General features: G+C 26.9%; 1 protein-coding gene across 4 annotated transcripts in view; it reads left to right on the forward strand.

Annotated features, from left to right (window-relative positions):
• Positions 1-22,702, forward strand: part of LOC112596271 — an 84,885-nt gene that overhangs the window by 19,664 nt on the left and 42,519 nt on the right. The window contains exons 1-2 of one of the 4 annotated variants that reach the window (XM_025341803.1): positions 14,111-14,199; positions 16,803-16,996. The exons of 1 other annotated variant lie outside the window; for it this stretch is intronic. The gene's annotated coding sequence lies outside the window, so the exon portion shown is untranslated. Of the gene's footprint in view, positions 1-14,110; positions 14,200-16,192; positions 16,286-16,802; positions 16,997-22,702 lie in introns of those variants that run through there. 2 more of the 4 variants (XM_025341802.1, XM_025341801.1) reach the window with 2 other exon arrangements.

Raw genomic sequence — 22,702 nt, forward strand, 5'->3', positions numbered from 1 at the left:
ATGGAGGTAATGTGCATTTTTATATAGCTCATGTTGTAAAATTTGGAAATATCCGCTTAATAATTAAGATAGGTATATATTGCTAACCTAACCTTGTAACATTTGGACACATTTTCACATTTTTTTTTTTTTTTTTTTTGACATGTTATTCAGATGTACAAGTATTTTTAAGCTCGAAAAAAGCGATTGTGGTTTAGTAACACAATATAGTGGGTGCTAACAAATACTAAAAATATAAACATATCCATGGCAAGTGTACGTAAAGTTCACGCCACTACCAGATAACTGTATGTGCCAAACACCTACTCAGACGCCCCCTCAATAAATAAATAAAAACATTATTGTTTTTGAATAATAATATACTTCATACAATTTACAAGCCAAATCGTGTTTAAAGACTGAAAATTATTTTATTTATAAATAATATCTACCTTTACGCCTGCGCATTTTTGAAGTGGCATATTGAATGATAAGTTTGTCTCAATTGTTATGGTCGTTATAACAGCCCGGCGGGAAAATCATTAAAATGTGCAAGAATTGCTGGATATTCTCGTTAAATTTTCGAATTTTATATTTGGTTTAAAATGCCTCTCAGCTTTTCATGTTTTTTTTTTTTTTTGATAGAGCTTTAATACATTTTTCATTTTTTTTTTTTTATAGAAATTGATGGAAATATGAGTTGCGCTATACTTAATGTGAGCGAATATATTTTAATATGATAATTTGTTTCATTCAATATTAAAGAAAAAAAATGTCAAGATTTGATTAAAACTGTGCTTAAGTTAAGGTATAAAAGATTCAACTAATTAAGATTTTTATTTGGCTGATAATTTTTCAAAAAACTTTATGAAATAAGTAATAACATATTATTGTTAGATACTTACAATAACATATACGATCACTTAGTATACAAACATAATTTATATACTTTGAGATAAATGACAAAAAGCTGTACAGTATAAGGTCTCATATAATTTTAGTTAGCTTGTGAAGTTATTATGTAATGATTTTTGTCTTATACGTCTCTTTCATTCATAAGCATTTCCTCTACGACCATATTATCATATCCATAATGCCCTTAAAATTCCATGTTCCTTCTTACAACGTTAGAAGTTACTAAAAATTCTTCATATTTATCGAAATAAATGGTCATGATGAACATAATCATCTCATTCATAGATTGCTACGTTTAATAGAACACCAGATTATAATATATATTAAACTTTAATTTGGTTCTGATAGACTCTTTTTCAATTTGTATTTTGTTTATTTCTCATTTTAAACCTATCTATCAATTGTAAAATTTATTATTTATAAATTAGGTATGTAATTATTTATATTAATATTTACTAAATATTAGACACTCAACCAATTTTCTGGTATTGTACTGATGGTTTGAATATTGAGCTTAATTTAATATAGTGATAAAGACTGATCTTGTCATTTTTTACGTGTTATGATATGTAAGATATGTACAGTAATACACTAATACGACGAAATTGCTTTACTGGGGCTGAAAATCATGTTTATAATTTTATATTATTATTATTATTATTTTCGTTAAGTGGTGCGTTATAATACCATAATTTTAATACCTGTTGCGCCTCTCGTTCAGTATAATATTATGTATGAGGGAGACAATCATAAAAGCGCATATAATATATTACGATAATATAATATGCTTTTACATTCTCCCGCGAAAGTCTTTTTTTCCGTCGTATACGTAGAAAATAGACGTTATTAATTTACGCTCGTCATACTAATATTATAATTAGTACAACAATTATGTGATTTTACTGTTCGTGAATTAAAATCAACGACGACGATGACGATGGTTAGTATAATATAACAATATACCTACATACCTACGTAATTAAACGGTCGCATTATACATAATATTGTATAAAAGTATAGGCACTGCAGTATGTAATGAGCTGGCAAATAACGTGGGCCACTGTCTCCATTGTCTTCGGGGAAACTACGGTTCTCGACGAGTACCGTTTCGTTTCTCACACGGGACAAACGCCGCCTTGCTGTCTGTAACACGTGGAATGTAAGTATACAGGGCGTTCCGTAGAGCTACAATCATTTTTTAAGTCGATTTCTCAAGTTTTCTTGATAAAAATGTTTTTTATACCTATATTTTATAGTATTTATAACTGTGTATACATTATACAGTATATTATTCTACACATGTTTTTCTTTTTATCATATAGTTAGATTTGGTAATTATATGATTTTTATTTTGTGGTCGATCGCCAATATTAAAATTAACAACGACGATCCATAATTAAAGTTAATAAAATGATTTACATGTGTGATTAAATGGGTGTATAAAACGTCGTGTAGTAGGTACTGTGGGTGTATGATGAACTGGCAAATGGTCACTATCTCTGTAGTAGTGTTTTTTTTTTTTTAACTTTGTTGCTTAAAATTTTAAAAAATCTAATTATTCTGCTGTATTAGAAATTTTCTAAAAAAATATTTTGCTTCTGATAATTAATTGAAAATAATATGATGTTTGTAGCTTAAAGAATATTATAAGTATCTCAAAAACAAAAATATAGCCACAATATAAAATACATTATGAAAAAAATTTACATAATTGGATCATCCCGTATAAACATATGGTTTTAACGATAATAGTATTGAAAACGAAAACGAAAAAATCGTAACATAATCGTGGTCTCGATGTGATAAACGGATGCGATTACCGGCTGCACCGCCGTCGTCATAATTATTGTTGCTGTTGTTGTTGTTGATGTTATAGTTGTTACAATTCGAAAAAGTTGTAACTCCCGGTGAAACGTATGGGAACCACAACGGTTCATAATATAATAATAATAACAATTTTATAATAATGTATTAGATTATATAGTGTTAGTAGTTTTAGGCCCACTCGATATAAATAGTGAGAGTGACGTGGTGGCACTGTATAATTTAAATATTATTTATGCGCTTGCATCGAATATTAATAATATTCTATAGACATTAGACAGTTACGGTTCAAATATATGGGAGGTTTCTGTAGAGAAGATAAAGAAAGAAAAATTGATTTTTTTTTTACCGTTCTACTATGCAATTTGTACAGCGGATGTTGCGCATCTGACAGATCAAATGAACGAAAATAAATAAACGCATGGCCGATAGTCGATGCGAAATTCAAATCATCATTATTTATCGTTCCTAGTAGTCAAGCTGTTGCAGCAAGTCTTGATAGATTTTCGCTGTTTCGAACCGGTTAAAATGCAATAACTGTCAACAGAATAATCTATATACGTATAAGTAATAGGTACGTACGATGTTATGTTTATACCTACGTTGGCTGCTGTAAACTTTCTCAGTCGTCGGAAACCTATGTTTCTCAGTTGCCGTGATCACAAAAACTACCGACCGCGACCGACAAATGTATAATGATAGTTACGATAATATTATATCGTTATAAAAATAGATAATATATACATAGATAGGACATCTCTAAAAATAATAATTTTTAATAATATACACGAGATACTGCGATCAAAGAGTCGACTTGTTATATCATAATAATTGTGGGTATGGTTTAAAGCTTGCAGGTTTACATTATACTGTGTCGTATTTTGTATATTAAATATCTGCGTAGTTAACAAAATATCGGTAATACTTTATCTAAATTCTAAATGTTGAATATCTTCAACTTTACAACTCAGATACTAGTTTAAAAAAAAAAAAAAATTACAAAAACACCATAAGAATGAAAATAATTCTAAAATGTTGTTTTTATGAATTAGGATAATTAGGTACTATTTGTATGATTTCGTGTATATAAAATATGTATGTTAATTTTACTAGTCTCCAGCTCAGGTGACGATTTTTAAAATTGTTTTTAATATGAATATATTACAGTGTTGTTAAAAACTGATCTATCTAGATGAATAAAAAATGTAACTATACAATTTTTATTAACCCAAAATCTTTTGATAGATAGTATAAATACATTATACACATTATACTTAGATACAATGGAAAATTCGCCAAAGCCAAAGTATGTTATAACACGGACGTTTGTCAAAGCGAAACGGTGACCTGTTATCGCGGCCTATAACTATACTTGGTTGTTTTACGGCCAAACGGTCATTATTGTGATATAAATAATTGTACTCATTAAGGATTTATATAATACATGTTTTGTATAATATAATATGATATGTTATGATAACAAAAGCTTTTTTGTGTAAAAATAAAAAAAAATTAACTAGCATAATATATTTAATGTAGGTAAGTAAATTATGTATAACGTAGGATCTTATGACTACTTCAGAATATTATACATAGAATATATGTATTATATATTATTATTATCTGGTGCATGCTCGAGACGAGTAATGCACCAAAAGAACAATGACGTTAATTACTGTAGGTAGGTGGTAGTTGGTTTAGTATTGTGAGCGTGTTGTATAATATGATAAAATATGTTTTATACGCGTGCTGCAGTTTTTTATAATCGTCTTTCGTAACTCTGTACATGATATAATATACGTTTGGTCATTACTGTTTTATGTAAATATATATATATATAGAATAATGAACGTTGATATGATTTTCGACCAAATTAAATTCGTAGGTATACATTTCTGTATAATATAATGGGTGCCCTGTTCTCAAATAGCCATCATCACAATATTACGACGGCGTACACATTAATTGCACCGCGGTTATCCAATAATTAACGACCGCGGCATCATCAGATGCATTATATATTATATACAATAAGATATAGTATAATGTACGATATTATGTAACTCTATACACTATTCGATTTAACTGGAGATTATAATACAATAAAATTGTTGGAAAAAATGAAATTTGATCCAAGTCGTTTGCAACGGAGTCGAATTCAACAGCATGCCCGTATTTAATTCAGTTTGTACACGATTAATAATTTATGATTTTTGTTATGCAATTTATATGCACATTTCGACATTATAATACCTGTGTAGCTGTGTATATATTATTATGTGTTGCTGTTTATGTATCAGCCACAGATGATGAATTTTATGCGTTTTATATAGGTTTACAACTATATTATGTATATAATGAATACTCGTCCGTTGGTATAAAAAATGGACATTTTTAAAGTTGTAAATAAAACATAAATTTACATAAAAAAAAACATCGCAAATGCTTTATATTTAATAGGGTGTATGAATATGAATGTATATATTTATATAATAATAATAAAAAAAAAATCATTAAATATTCCAAACCACTGCAGTAAATAATTAATGGTTTATGAACTCGCGTTGTCGATGAAATTATATTACGTCAGGAAAAACAACTATTATCCCTATAATAGACGATCGATTTATGAATAATTCTTCAAAAAAAAAAAAAAGTATACATAAATATTATGCAATAAATTCAACCGACGCGACTAAACATTAATATATTATTATTAAGTAAAAAAAAAAAATATCAATTTAACAATTTAAACGTCACGTTTATAGGTAAAGAGATTAAGAATATACACAATCTGATAAAAAAGGCATGTGATAGGAAGACAAGAAAATTATTTTTACAATAATAATATATTACTTGGGAGTATGCAGTTTTGAACGACGCAACCGTCTTTATATCACGATGATATAATAATAATAATATTATACGGATTACTGTAGGTCTTAGACATCCGATGGTTATATTATACAACTTTTTAATGTGTTATCGTTTTTGACTGCAGTTCGTCATCACCATTATTTTTGTTTTCAACTAGATTACTGTGTATATGTATATTGATTTAAATATTATAAATAGTATAGATTTAATAGGATGATAATTCTGAAAAGTTTCAAAACCAATTGTTTGATCAAGACTTAGATCAGGTTAACCTAATCAGCGTATCTGAATATTGCGTGTGGCAGATAAAAATTAAAAGTCATAACAATCGAATTGTATGTTAGATTTATAATTATTGGTGTTCGAATTGTTTGTAGCTTAAATGATGATAATTATTATATAAACAAATATTGTCATATATAAAAAAAAAATAGGCATAGAAAATCGTTTATAAAAAGACGTTAATGGACAAAACATATGAAAATAACCAAATAAATAGGTTTGAGTTTGTTGACAAATTAGCTAACATATTTAAATTAAAATTTCATATTAATCTCAATTTTTTTTTGAAAATAAAATTTTATAATATATAAATTTTATACTACATCATTACTTTGTTTCACCTGCAAACAATTCATGTTTTAATTAGAAAATTTATAATTTTCATAGATTGTAACCAAATTTTCTTCCTGGCTAAATCTCATACATACATCCATAGAGTGTTATGCTGCACTACAAATAATTAACTTAAATATTACTTACGTAAAGTCATTGATATTGATAATTTCATAAAAATTAAAATGCTAAATGTTCGAGTTTTACACCAATAAATGAATAACAGTATTTAAAATAAATATCGATGAATTTAAGGTCACAATGGGTTCAATTTACTATATCCATTTTAAAAAATACGGGGTATAATTCATTTAACTATTTTTTCCATCGGCTCACCATGGACACAATTTACAATCGTCCGTACAAACACAGCTCCCAAGGGATATGTTTTTATTTATGAATGATCTTATTGCTACTTAAATTTATAGGCAACGCCAAAATATACAGTTGGATACGCATGTTAAACAACAGAATAAATTTATTAACTTTTTTTATTTTTTATTCTATGGTTCAATTGTTTCATTCATAATGACGATATACTAACAATTATAAAGACTTTAAAATTTTATAAATGTAATTTATTCATTACATTATATAATAATTAAGTTCTTGCCTGTTAGAACGAGGACGATTGAGTGCAGATTTCTTCAAAAAACGGGCCAGGGATAAGGAAAATCACTTACGTATATCTGTAATTAAATTTATGATTTAAGGATATACTATGGCTATAACGCGAATTCGGTTGATTTGTTTAAGAGTTTTAGTCCATGGTTGATAAGTGATCGTATCATAATGCTAACGCAATAACGTGAAGTTGTCAGACGAAGTGATAGTTGATAATCCGACATTTTCACGTGGTATTTTTCAATAAAATGTGAGTTTATGTGACCGATACGTTAGAAGTCGAAATGAAAATTCTGATGACTATGTTTGGTATTTCTTGTAGGTATACACATACGCTATATGTTAATACAAAAATTCAGAGAAAATGAAACCCAAATATTAATAGTAGTATTTTGGTTTTATGAGTATTTATTTATTTATTTTTTTAATATATTCTCTATACAATTTTAAGTATTTAATAATATTAATACACCATATTATATAATTATAATAATGATATAATGATTTATTTTTGAGCGAAATAATGAACTGGTTTTTAATTTTAATTTAGCTTTATTATTTTTCTTTAAAATACATTATTATCCATGAAAATGTTAGCTAAACTAAATAAATCTGAGTTTGATTAAGGCGAGTGTTGGAAAATCAAGTGTTTATGTGTTTGCTTTATTATACAAAGATAGGTTGATAGTAAAATCTTGATAACTTGATGAGTCTTAAAATTATAATGATAAATATCTAAGATAACTGAAAAATAATAATAAAATATTTAATTTAATAATTGATAAAAATAATTGATGAATAAAAAAAATACAATTTTCACAGTTTGTGATAGATCTTTTGAACAAATGACTACCTTAAAATTCTTAAAACAATCATTTGCAGACTATACGGGCGTATCATAACGATAATAATAATAGCTTGACACGTTGACGAAAGTCGATTTCATTATACTTCGAAACTTTAATGAGAACCTATTAGACTTTTCGGAGATCGTAATACAATTATGTGTCAAAAAAATTTATATAAACGTGCGAATTATTCAGTATAGTACATATTTTATAGAGTCATCTCAGAATTAATATTAGTTTTTATTTTTTACCTAACGAGATAAACGGGATCAACATTTAAAACATCATATACCTTATAAAACGGAATAAAAGTTAGTACCTATATTATAATGGTACATACAAATGGACAAACATATCTATCGGACAGTATAATAATATGATATGTTACACTATGGAATAGGCACGAGGAAACACTTATTTCAGTTTACTTGTTTCCGTTCGTGATATGTATATACAACGTCGATTGTTTGACTTTCTCTTCGTTTGGCTCACACCTATATATTGTTATTATACCTTGGATATCGCATCATCAGTGCAACGCGCATTATAGATAATATATTGCTAGTGCAATGTCGAAAACCTTTTGTGCTCATATTATATATGAAGTGTTTTAAGCCGCGGAATTTTCCACATAGTATTGGTCTACATTATGTGCAATAAAATATGTTTTTGTTTATCAGCCCTTCCTTTCCACCAATCACACATTATTGGCAATATTAGATTAATTTAAACTCATTGACATACCATTATCATAAATAAAATAAGTAGAATACGAGATCGAATATTTACGTTTTGGCGCATGTAACGTGTAAAACAGAATTGTCGAAATTGATTTTAAAACTTTTATAGTAGGCACACATCCACACGTACAGAGTATTTCTCACTCTATTGAATAATTTCTTTACGTGAATCAAACCTATAAATTATAAAATTTGAACGACAATTAATAATCTAATTTTTCCAACAGATATCTGGTCAACGACCAAGTGCCTATTTATATTCGTAGCATGTATATGACCTACTAAATTATAATCCATATAAATATCAATATTAATAATTTTATTACATTCTATTAAATGCGTTAATTTATACAAAAAATGTTACACATATAACAATTCAGATGAAATAATAATACCAAATAATCTAAAACTTTGTCACTTATATTACTTTGAATCTACTATATGAACATGTTAGAGTTAATAAAAAGAAACGACATAAATTCTATATTTTATTTTTTATAATGTGTAGTGTGTACTCATATAGTAAGAACTCATTAGTTATACGTATAGGTATGCACAGACATAATTATATGACCTTTATATAAAAACAATTGGTTAAACAAAATATAAGCGTTTATAAATGGTCCACTTATTATATAATTAATTTCAGAACTATAATTTACAAATTATACATTTTGAAAACGTTTGTTTCGATTTTACTATAGACTTACAACACTTGTTTCGTTGAAACGTCGGTTGCTTTGTTTGTAAATTTCACCTTAATGTTTAGCATAATTTAAACTAGATATATTACATATATATATATATATATAGTTACCAAATATTTTATCAACAATCACCTATGAAAGTAGTATGTACTGTAAGCTGAATTATTTAAAAGTCGTTTTAAGTTTTACGTCGTGTGTGAACTTTTAATATCTATATCATTCAGTAACAGAATTTCAATATTCTGTGATTTTAACGTGATATTCTAATAATGAAAATTTATTCTATTATGATTAACAAGTTATAGTTATAACACAATTATAGTTTGAGGAATAAAATAATTTAATCTATTTAATTTATTTTTTTTATTTAACAAAACCTAATAAAAAATACGTGTTTGACAGATGTAACTGTTTAAATAACCATAGAAGAAAAAAATCGTATTTGAAATTATTTCGATTAAATTGAGTATTGTTGCTATCATGTCATTCTTCCGTTGATAAAATAGGTAACTGTTGTTTTGTTGTTTATTTTTTATCGTCATTTGTGGTGGCTCGTGACTAGTACGATTTTTCCCAAAAAATTCCTACCCATCGTATAAAATATAAGCCATATAAAAATATATAATACATAAATAGGTATATATTATGTGTTACAATAATGTTTATGTAAGTTTTTTGTCTATTTCATAAAAAAATAACTTGTTATTAAATTTTAATACGTAATGTATTCATTTTGTTTCGCATAAAAAACATGTTCATTATTTATATTGATGATAAAAAAATAAATAAACCTTAAATGTCAAGTATACTTATAGGTATTTAAAAAAAAAATTGAATTCCCGATAACGTAAAAAGCAATTCATTTGTGCGTAACAATCTGAAAACAAATAACTTTATAAGTTATAATTAGAGCGTGGATTTCTATGCAATTGCATAATTTTTTTCTTTTTAATATTTTTGGATTTTTGTCAGTTATCTCCACGAATCATCATAATTTGAAGCTAATGATAAAATTTTTTTTGTATATTTCTTCATATTTAAAGGTTATTGCATATTTTGGAAAAATTCAAAATTTATTGCATATTGAAGCGAAAATTTAAAAAAATGTATAAAATAATATTTTGTCAAGTAGAAAAATTAAAACTAAATTTCATAATAATTTATATATATATTTAGTTATAAGATAAATAATCGATTACAACATAAACTTGAAATATGCACCAATAACTTCGGTTGACGTCGAACGTTCGTTCTCAGTCTTTAAAAATATGATTATTCATCTTAATAATAAATACAATTTTAAAAATAAATTACATATTTTAATAATTTTGACTGCATATTTTCATGATTTTTACTGCATATTATATGGCATATTTCGATACTTTTAAGTGCATAAAAATCCGCGCTCTAGTTATAATACATATTATATTATGTTACGAATTTACGATATTAAAAACGTGTGAATGAAATGGTTTTATTCGAAATATTGTACAATATAATTAAATATTATTTTACTAAGTACAGCTAAAACGTAGTTATTTCCATATTAATAATAATTATTGTTGAAAATATTATGTGGATACGTGATTAACGTATTCTAATTTTAAACAGCTCAATTGCCTATTCATTTTCTTCTACCATAAAGTATTATATTATTAAACGAAATTAAAACGTGAAAGTTTTTCTCGTATTTTACTAAATGGTCTAAAATCATGGGCATAGTGGTACAATAGTCACACAGCTGGACATGACGCGCGTGATCATCGATTCGAACCTAGTATAGTGCAAAAACAAAATACTAATTCGTAGTCTTACCTCGTCTTCGTTCCAATTGCTCCATCTGCATCGCCAAAGACACCCACTCTGTTAGAAGTGATACCACACAAGTAAAGATTCTCTTTTTTAGAGAAAGAGGATAGTAGTGTGAAAGATATTCTCTACCCTTTTTAAGTGAAACGACATTGATAAAAACTGATAAGGTCGTTCAATGAACCGATATGAAAAAAAAAAATTAAAATTAAGCTATTGTGCCACATGTATACCGTTTAAAAAATAAACATATTATAATAATATTGAAAAAAAAAAAATGGATAAATTGCTCTGATATACAGAAGATGTCCTAACTAAATTTAAATGTAATAATAAATAATTGTATACGAAAAAAATTCTGAGCTGAGTCTGCCAGGTGTCAGCCTATTCTTTTAAGCAGAATTTATTATAATGTATTTAATATTTATACATTGCTATTAAAATTATTTATTTTTATTTTAGTTAAGATCAACAAAAATAAAAAATAACTCAAACAAATCATCGTAGAAGTGTAGAACTAATACATAATCCATCGCACTATTCAGAATTTAAAAAGAAATATTTTTAAAGATATTGATACCATATCTTTAATTAAGTACTTACATAATAAATATTATGTACTCGTAGTAAAAATAAAAATATGTAATGATTGATCTCCTTTTTTGGAAAAATTTTTTATTTCACACGAGTGACAAAATCTTTAACTTTGGTGCTCATTCATTGTAGTCATATCTGGAACAATGTAACATTATATTCGTACTTTACAAAGTTAAACAATTTACGTAAAGCATTCACGTTGTAGGCCCTATAGCATACGGTGGAATTGTTGACCATATACGATTATAACAATAATAAATACGTAATATTTAATGTATAATAAATGTTATTATAAAAGTTTAAATTAAAGTGTGATTCAACTGAGTTATAATTTTATGATACAAATCCGCGTAGATTGCATAACGTCGAGTTTGATGCAACTTATAGTATCGTTTGGATTTTATAATCTTAAAATGTATAAACATTATTTATTATGATATGCACATTGTTAAACGATAAGTCGAATTTTTTATAGTAATATTAATTAATTGCGTTTTCATACAACTAAATGGTTATCAATATTCACCTACATGTGCCTACCGTATAGATACTTTTAACTAGCTTGCGAAACCTATCCATGAATAATAATTTATCTACTTCTCAAGATTTTTTAAGTAAAACAATTTTATTTTATTTTCACATAATTTTAATATTTTAAATAAAATTTTTTATATGAACGAGTGTATTAGATTTGTATTTTATACAATAATTTCAAATTAAATAAATTTCTTATCGAATAAGTTAATCTTAAAACATGTTATACTTGTAATAATTTAATGTTATAATTTATTTGTGAGAATAATTTATTAATACTCGGTTCCTTTTAAATAAAATCAGACGAATAATGTATTCACTGTAGAATTAATGAGACATTAAGAGAGGATGTGTATGGTCGTACGTATGTTGCCTCTGACTTACAACGCATAACATATCAATTTTTGAAGAGTTCATTTTACTCTGTGATTTTTGATATTAGAATGAATTAACCTGTTATCAGATTTAAAGGTTTCTTTTTTTAATTTAATATTACCATGGTCTCTTGTAGGTGATATATTAATTTTGAAGTAATTTATAATAGTTTTTAAATTTCAAGCAAAATATAAAATTTTATAGTGCTCATTACGGAAATAATACACATGGTACGACATCTTTTTAATGGAAATGTCTACTGCACATATGTTGCATGTACTTATGAAATTCTTCTCATCTTGATATTGAGTGTTCTCTAAGTCGATACAAATTTATTCTAAAACTAAACGACAAAAAGTTTTTTATACATGCAAAGCTATGAATTTTGTACTATGTATTATTGATAAATTTGTGTTTAAAAAAAACATAAAACGGTTACAACCACATACTTATTTTCTTATATAGCACATACTATATAATATTAAAATATATATAATTCTACTTAATTAGAAAATTACACTCGTCTTCGCGATTAGTCCTTACATACATACGTACGTAGATAAGATGTGGTTTTGTACGAAGCCTATAGGTATGCATTTTTTTGATGTTTCCCAGTCGACCATTACGATAATGTATAAGTGTACAGCCGGGAAAATAGGTGGACAGACAGGTGGGTGTCTACAGGGTGATTCATCGAACATGTTAATCCCCATTTTACTGTATTCATATTGTATTCGAATTATAAAGTTTGACATTTGAATAAATCCATATAAGTTAAAATCCAGATGTGTGTTTGGTGAATCACTCTGTATTGTCTGTACATTTTACATTTGGACGAACTTTTTGAATTACAATACATGATACCGCTCGTAATCAATCTTAATTCCCTCGTTCAAGAGTGTATTGTTATTATACCAATGTATATTAATGTATACGTACTTGTGAGTTGTGGATAATATTATGTAGCTGTAGTGCGCGATTACAACAAAAAAAAAAAGAGCTTTACATTCGGTCAGAATATTATGGCGGACGACCATCAGCCACGATTTAATATTCAAGGACGTTTTAGATTAAGTACTACGGTGGCACATAATTTAAATTATTATTCCTCGATAAACCTATTACTTTTAAAGTCCGTAAATCGTATATACGACGTATTAAGTAAATTCGTGGAATGTATCTTATAACTCAGAATGTGTTGTTATTGTATATTGTACTTTGGTTAAATAACATTCGTTTCGTGTGTTGTTTTAATAAAAGGAATTATTTACAAATTTGAATAGCTACTATACAATAGGTTGAATAGGTTAATACGTCATAAAATTAAGTTTGTTTGATACAGACGTTATCGTAATCAACAATGACTGAAATCCTTAGAATATTTCTTTAAAATGTTAAGTGACACATTGATATTTAAACAGAAAAAATTCAAATATTTTAGATATAATTCTAACCACAAATATAATTTTATTACTGAGTTCTATTAACATAATATAATATCATTAATATATTATTAATATTATATGCGTACGCAGGTTAATATACATTTTAAATTATTATAATAATGATTATAACGATAAAACTTTTATGCATTACTTTATTTTACCAATTGATAAAAACATTGACGTACCTAGTAATTTATTAATAAGTATTTATTTATTTGTTTCAGGTGATAAAGATTAATTTCTCTTGTGTGTATTTATGTATCCAGTTTCAAACTATCTAGTTTCCAATGGTTACAATTGTACTTTAGAGGTCAGTTAATATTTTTTATTACACTACGGTGTATTATTTTTAAATTACGTGTAATATATTAAATGTGTTATGTGACGTTATAAATTTAATATAATTTGTATATATAACTGTTAAATAAAGCAAACCAACATTTATATTATATTAATTCCTATTTATTGCTTTATCAATGGTTTGGTTTGGTTTGGCATTCGATTATCAACAAAATACGAGCGTATATAAAATATACATAATATAAACATAAAAACTCATACAGTAACGAAATGTTATTTGCAACTAAAATTGACCTTAAAATAATGTGATTTAATTTTTTTTTTTTTATTACACTTTTTTCCTATAAATAATAAAGAATAGGTAATGGTTTGAACTAGTTTTTTGATGTGACGTCTCTGTGTGCCGACAACCGGTTTGAAATGATAATTAAAAATAGAAAAAAATCACATTGCTAATCGGGATTGAAAAAAATGTGATCTTCGTTCTTTTCTAAATTTCTCCAATTTTTCCTAAGCTAGCATTTTTCTTTTTGTAATTAATTTATTTCACTAAAATATTGTCTCCAGGATACGATGTACATATTATATTATAGTTCCGAGCACGTAAATTTTTCGAAGAATAGTGAAATCACCGTTTAGCAAAGATTATAAATTATACCTATCGACGTTTTATTCCGTTAGCGGTCTTGACTATATGTGTTGTTCATGCATAAAGTATTTTGATATAAGAATGACAATTTTTTATTATTTCGTCGGTGATATTTGACTGCATTAAACAAATAGCTGATGAATTAAAATGTTTAGAGCTTGTATTTACGCCTACAGCTTTTACAGTGTTAAAAGAATGTCAGCACATAATTTGTTTTCTTTATCTGACGCCTGTCGTGGTAAATTCGCATCCAACAGAATTGACCGTATGTGTTTAAATTGATTACTAGAGTGGTTATTGTCCTATTATCAAACTTAAAGTTAAGAAGATAATCTGCGTTTGTACATTAACTACTTTTTGTAAGCAATGAGTAGATATCTATAAAAATATTGCAATTTAAAATATTTATAATATATCGTAGAAAAATTATAATATTGTAGGTAAATATGCTAACGTACAAACATAGGGGAATTACTCGTTTCCGCCAAAATGTGAAACGACCGATTCTGCCACTTTAAAAAAGTTTCGATTTCCGTTTTCGCCAATCTACCTGCTATGATAAAATTACTATAATATATTCCATATTAATTGGTGTATTATTCCTATTATTTTTAAGTTATATTTAAGTTTTAACTTAAAATTGTACATGGTTTATATATAATATGACAACATAGCATATTGATAAATATATTATACTCATATAAAAATACATAATATTTTGTAGTAATTTAATTAGCATAATTAAATACAACATACTTCAAGTACGAATAACGCGATATTAGTTTATTTTTAATATCAGTTATAGCTTTACTAGTCCTAGCACATTTTAACAAAGTAGAGTTATTTTTTTTGTGTATTCGGAATATTTAAATTGGCGCTATTTATTTTAATGTAAGTGTCCGTCTGGAAATTTTCAATCAAAATTTTTAAAAATATACTTATAATTACTTATAAAATTATTGGTTAAACTGTTAAAGTGTAAACGAAATGATTCACAATTGTTTGTAGTTTGATTTAAACTTTCTGTCATACATGCCCATATTGTTGGAGGAAATTTTTTTTTTTACCAAAAATATGGAATATTTTACTTTATGGACATGTATGATAGTGACTTTAAGTCTAACTACAAACAATTGTGAATCATTTCATTTACACTTTAACCAACAGTTTTAAAAATCACACCTAAATACAAATATATTTTTAAAAATTTTGGTTGAAAATGTCCAGACAAAATTAACAAAATATTATGACTTTTTAATTATTTTAATTATTATATTTATATTAAAACTAGATAATACAAAATATTATGTATTTTTCAATTAATATGGTATATACTATAATAATTTTACCATAGCAGGTGGATTGGCGGAAACAGGAATCGAGCCTTTTTTAAAGTGGCGGAAACGAGCGATGGTGGAATCTGTCATTTCACATATTGGCGAAAACGGTATATGCCCCAAACATAGATAAGGTTTAAAAGCTTAAATTCGATAACAAATCGATAATCATTCTTATACTAAAGCTAACAACACACATTTGGTTCAGCAGAACAAAAGTTTGCTATGTTGCACGTGAGTCAGAGAGAGTAAACAAATAGTGTGCTAACATCTTCTTCAAATATATTATAAAAGACGACTAACCTGTATTAGGTAGGTATATTTAATTACTGGGAATTGAGAAAAATATACCGTTGTTTTATTCGGCATATTTGACAAGATAAAAAACCTTAAAACCGTTGGATATAAGATAAAATTTAAAAAAAATACTCGGGCATTATAATGACATCGCATTGTTAAAACTAGATTTACTTTAATGGTATATATAAAAAAACTAGGCACTGTGTAGGTATAAAATATATATATATATATATATATATATATATATTATACTACAGTAAATAGAAGTCACGAATATTTCTATTACGATTTCGTGCTTATAATGTGTATGTGTATGTTTTTGTATAGTGAAACCTCCGTAATATTATGGCGAACATTGACCAACTCAAAAAGAATGTCCATTATCAAGAGTTTTACGTTATTTGGAACTAGAAGTTTCATTGTTTGTTCATAGGCGTGTTACACTGTTGCGTGTACATAATATAATATACGAAAGTGTAAAAGCATTGATCACTTTACTGTATATTATAATATTGTATTATGTATGTATAATTCACATTATAATAATTGATAGTAAAATCTTAACCTATACCTGTAATACACAATACAGAAAATTTTTTATTAAAGAAATTTGTTTTATACAATTAATCAATAATAACAGTAAATCTAAAAATTGTATTCATAATATTATTTGTAACCATTAATTAATAATAATATATTAATGTATAATATACCAACTAATTTTAAAATAGACACTTAAAAACATATATTTTGAAAGCACGCAGCTGGTATAATAAAAAGTTGTTGTAATTGAAATTTAAAACGTAAGCAAAAGTGTAAATGAGGTTTTAAATAAAGAATACATAATTATAAGAAACTGAATTACACCAATAGTTATAAAATACATTCTCTACTTTAATTTAAAAGATGATTAATAACCATGATTAAACTATTATTAGGAGGTTTCCTTCATAGTTATATTACTACTGTTGTTGCATTAAATAATTAATGAGATAAGAATAAAATAATGTGATACCCCTTGGATATTTATGTATATAACAAATTGATTGAAAATTAATATTATATTTTTCGAGTTTATTATGTTTTTGACCAAATATGATAAAAAAATATTACAAACGAAATTTTGAAATTCTTATTTATTCATGTCTGATGTCAAGGAGAAATACTCTTATTAGTCCATACATATCTAAATGTATATATATATATATATATATATATATATATATCATTCGGACCATGGTAAATAGAGAGCGGTATATCCTATGTAACTATATAAGTATATGTTATTTGATAACATTGTTCGGACCATCACTAATACTGTATGCAAGAAACCATAAATTAAACAATAGAACACAAAATTGGCGTAAGACTTGAAGGACTTGTGCACCCATTTACAAACACGAATAGGAGCAGAAAAAAAAATTAGAACACAGCTGTATATTATGATTGAAGGGCACCCTTTTATGGGAAAAACGGGCGAGTTTAAAATACTAATGTCGGCCATAGTACCTACACAATATTATAAATAATTGTGCTGATCATTACAATAGCTATTAGTAATAATTATTATTTATAGAGAAAATTAATTGCGCGAAATAAGCGTAGGTACCTATTAGTTAGGCCCAATATGGATGACCGGTTTCGAAATTTTTTCGTATTGCGCACGTGTTTTGCCATTAGCTCGATGAATTTACGCGATTTTTACAATTTGTCGTTTTAAAAAAAAATAATGTTGACGTGTCACGAAAGCACAACTGAAAAAGAATTGAATTGTTTATGCTCATCTCCATCGTAAATATTAATTGCGATACGTACCTATTAGGCAGATAGGAGCTAACGTTTACTTATGTCAGGTAAAAATTTTACCGTACGTACCTCGTTGTCAAGGCTGCAAAAAAAAATCATCAAAATTATCTCACGGGCTCTTATTTATAAATTATTATAATACGGTGTAGTATAATACAGAACGCGTGTTCGGCATTATGTTCATATTATTTGTTCGATGCTCTTCACAGTTTTATCGGTACATTATAATATATTATCATTATATTTGTTGTTGTTAGAGTTGGATTTTTTTTTTTAATCCTATCGGTAACCATTATTGTTATGCTGTAATTTTATATTGTACTTATCTACCATGCAGCACGCCGCTATCATAATATTTATATTATCCGTAAAAAAGAAAATGATTTATAAAATCGTATAGTAAAGGTTTAATGCCGTTCGCTATAATATTATATTCATGGCTAAATAAAGAAATAAATTTCGAGAATGATAATAAAATTACAAATTTGTGTTATTGGCACAATTAACTTTTTTTCATTTGTTATCAAACCAAATCACGTTTGATTTTCATGAAATACACAGAATTTTTTAGAAATCCACGAGTGAGAGTGTCTTAATAATATATTATATTATTTTGAAAATTTTTTTATCTTTATCTAGATATGCGACAGTGTATACTATGTCTTCTATGATAATATATTGAATATATCTTTATAAAAATTTACTAAAAATAAAAAACTTAAATAAAACGATGTAAAAATTAATTAGACGATTGCTGATTATTAACCAGCGATAAGGTGCTGGTTTTACTAAATTTTTATTGCTACTTTCTTTTATCAGATTTAGAAATAGATGACATAAAATTAAAAATATTATTAATTTATATAACTTACATTCGATTGGTTCATTAACGTGAAGTACGATTCTAATTTATTTAATGGAATAATAAATATAAAGATATATTTAATTACTATACCGACTTTAGAATTTATAATTTTAAATTTATCCAATTGCATATATTCCACGTACTATCTTAAATATATTATCACCCAATCTTCTTGACAAAAACTGTTTAAATATAAAAATAAATAGAAATTCACGGAATAAAAACTTGTTTCCTTTGAATACAAATTAGGCAGTAATTAAATTTAATCTGTAGGTGGAAAATCGATTTTTAAGATGTTAAATATTAAAGTTAATGATATTTTAGAACCGAGCAAAAAATTACAAGATACTCAACTTAAGTTAATGATTCGTACACGAAAAAATAATAAATTCGAATATTCAATAATTATACCTATAATATTATAGTGTACTCGTATAGTTAACCTATACGACATAATTATGTTACGTGTGATAAGTATACTTATAATGACAAGCTTTTCATATACTTGTTAAAACATATTTAAAAATAATACACACACACACACGGAAGTCTTTGTGTCGAAAATACCTCTCGTTTGACCGATTCTTCGACAAGTTCTTTGTATACGTGCACACAATTTTCACTGTTACTCGTACTCGTACAGTATATATTTTATATTCATGTAAATATATATATATGTATATAAATAATACGCGTGATATAGTCACGAGAAGTTTTTGTTCGGTACGCTATAATATTATATCACGATAACATCGCTATATCTGAGAGAAACTTTTGGATCATTAATAAGTAATAAGTACACAACGTATATTTTTCCCCGGAATAACACAATATAATAATGTTATATTATATACCTTATTATCGACATAGATATGTAATATTATATAAATGCAATTGCGTATATAATGGGAACGTGTTTGCTTATGTGATATACGAGTGTTCAAATACACAAAAGTAAAATCTACACAGCCAAGTTGTTGATCGATGAGAGGGGCATCGAGTTTCGATGTAAATTTCACTAAATATAATAATAAAATATGTTTGAATAAACAAATAGAGCGTGTTCAGCAATAGTTCTTAAAGTTTTCCGGCTTATGTATTTAAGATTGAGAATTTACCTTGCTACTCTATCTTCCAGTTCTTCATTCCCTTTGATTTTCTCTGACTAGCAGAAGAGTTGAAGCTAACAAACCAGGATTAGGATTTTTGAGTTCCAATTTGTTAGAATGACGTGAATTATCACAAAGATTCATCGTTTTATATGAATTACTTCTACTGTACATGATCCTAAATAATTGATTTGTAACACTTATATTATTTACTTGTATACCTTGTATATAATATATATATTTATAATTATAAGTTATATTCTTAATGTAATGTTTATAATTTTGGGCAACATCCCGTATTTTTTTAAAATAAATTAATAAATATAATATTATTAACAAACGATGTGCATTGTATATACGTGTTCACGACACGTAGGACATTATCGGTTTTCTGACAAAGCAAAAATGCAATTGGTGACCATTTTCTTTTGGTTTACATTTGTGTTTCTATGTTTCGATGGTATCGCTATGCAATGATAATATTTTGATTATCATTTAACGAGTGACCGGATGAGAATAACAATCGACAGTTTAATAATATAATGTATAGCAGAAGTAAATGTATGTGTACATTTGAGAGGCGTACGTGTTATTGCGCCATCGTCATTATCCGTCATAAACCGTTTATGCATTTTTCTTTTCTTATTTACACCTGTACTACTGCAACATTGAAGGGCCGCCAATGTCAGGATAATGATGGTAATAATAATATGACGATCGCGAGGAGGAGGAGGACCGCAATGTAGATGAAACTAAAAAAAAATTATCCATTCATTGTAGTGATCGATAGAACGCCGTATAGCCGGTATTACTACCCGAAAAAACCACTCTCTCTTTCACCCGGTAATCATGAACTTGAAAAAGAAAGTGCGTGTAGATAGATCGCGCCCCAGAGGCGAGCGTTGCTGCCGCGGCGCCCAAAGGCATTTTGGGTATTTCACTTCAGTTCGACTGTCTGTCACGTAGGTACCTATCGCTGCCATAGCAGTATACTTTTAAATATATTTTTATTTTAAATGTGTGTGTACTGCATATCGCACGCGCATTAGTTATACGACTTGTGTATAATATTTCAAATATACAGATTTTTACGACTCACGATACGGTAAATAAATAATGACCCCGCCGACGATCCATGTGCAATGGTTATTATTTACTAATATATTTAAATATTACGGTTCAGATGTTAAATCGATATCGTATTCTAAAAAATAGAAAACATAATTAGTTTTTTGATAATTTATAAGAACTAAGAACCCATTATTTTATCTACTAACTTTTAAATAAATTATATGATAATAAAAAGTATAAACAGTATAGAAATAAATTTAATACATATTTTAAAATTTGATTTTTGAGCTACATATTGTATGCTTCAAGCTGAAATATAAAATAATGTTGATTTTTTTATTTAAATCTCTTGATACTTCTACACAAAATTATTTTTGTAAAATTAATATTTTCTTGACGGCAAATCCAATATGCATTTTAATTTAATTTAATTTTTTTATGTTTCTAAGTTTTCAATCTATAAAATCGATACAGACTACCTGAAAATACACATAATGTATGTAGGTATGAAAAAAAAAAAACAAATACTTTCAGTGTCAAAACTTAATTAGTTTACAGACGAATGTATATTTACGGCTTACGCACACATCATTAGTCTAATACAATCATCAAAATAAGAATTGAATATTATTATCTTTAATTTTGAATACTATACGTATAATTGATTTATTGTTTTGAATTGTTGTCGTATTTAATAAATGATAAAAAGTTATGAAAATAAAATTTTCACTCGAATGTTTATGACCATGACTTATTATGTGTGGTATTATACCTATGTGTGCAATATGTATAATACAGCGGGAACGACTAGAGAATAACATTTTGAAATTTCTTGATATAACGGAAAAAACGGGTTTTGAACATTTTAACACATCTGCAGATCTGCAGCATGAACTGCACCGTGGGCACTATGGTATATAAGTATACTTTATTGATGTATGGTAGCTCGTAGGCCCCGCGGTTGTGGACCTTTCGCTTTCTATCGGTTTTGGCACCGTAGGTGCTGCGTACGTATAATCGGAGAGATTTATAATAATTATATTAACCGTTCACGCCGCTTTGTTTACAGTAAGCTATTATGTGAATTTACTGATACACGTGAAGATTTTAATGACTTCGAAAATCGAGACGGATTAACGGTTTATCTTAGTACTCACTTCAAACGATTATCTTTTCGATTTATTTACGCCGTCGCACGTAAATACAGACGCCGAAATGCAGACTCAGCTAAAGATACAATTAAATTCAGACACCTGTGAGATGTGATATGTAACTATACATACACACTTTTAAACGACGAAAATGATTACGAACAATTAATCACGCGAAAATACGTTAACGCAATATTCCATTAAATTTTTGAATAGACTACTATA

The sequence above is a fragment of the Melanaphis sacchari genome, unplaced genomic scaffold (genome assembly GCF_002803265.2).
Source record: "Melanaphis sacchari strain LSU unplaced genomic scaffold, SCAv2.0 Contig31_pilon_pilon, whole genome shotgun sequence".
Lineage (NCBI taxonomy): Eukaryota > Metazoa > Arthropoda > Insecta > Hemiptera > Aphididae > Melanaphis > Melanaphis sacchari.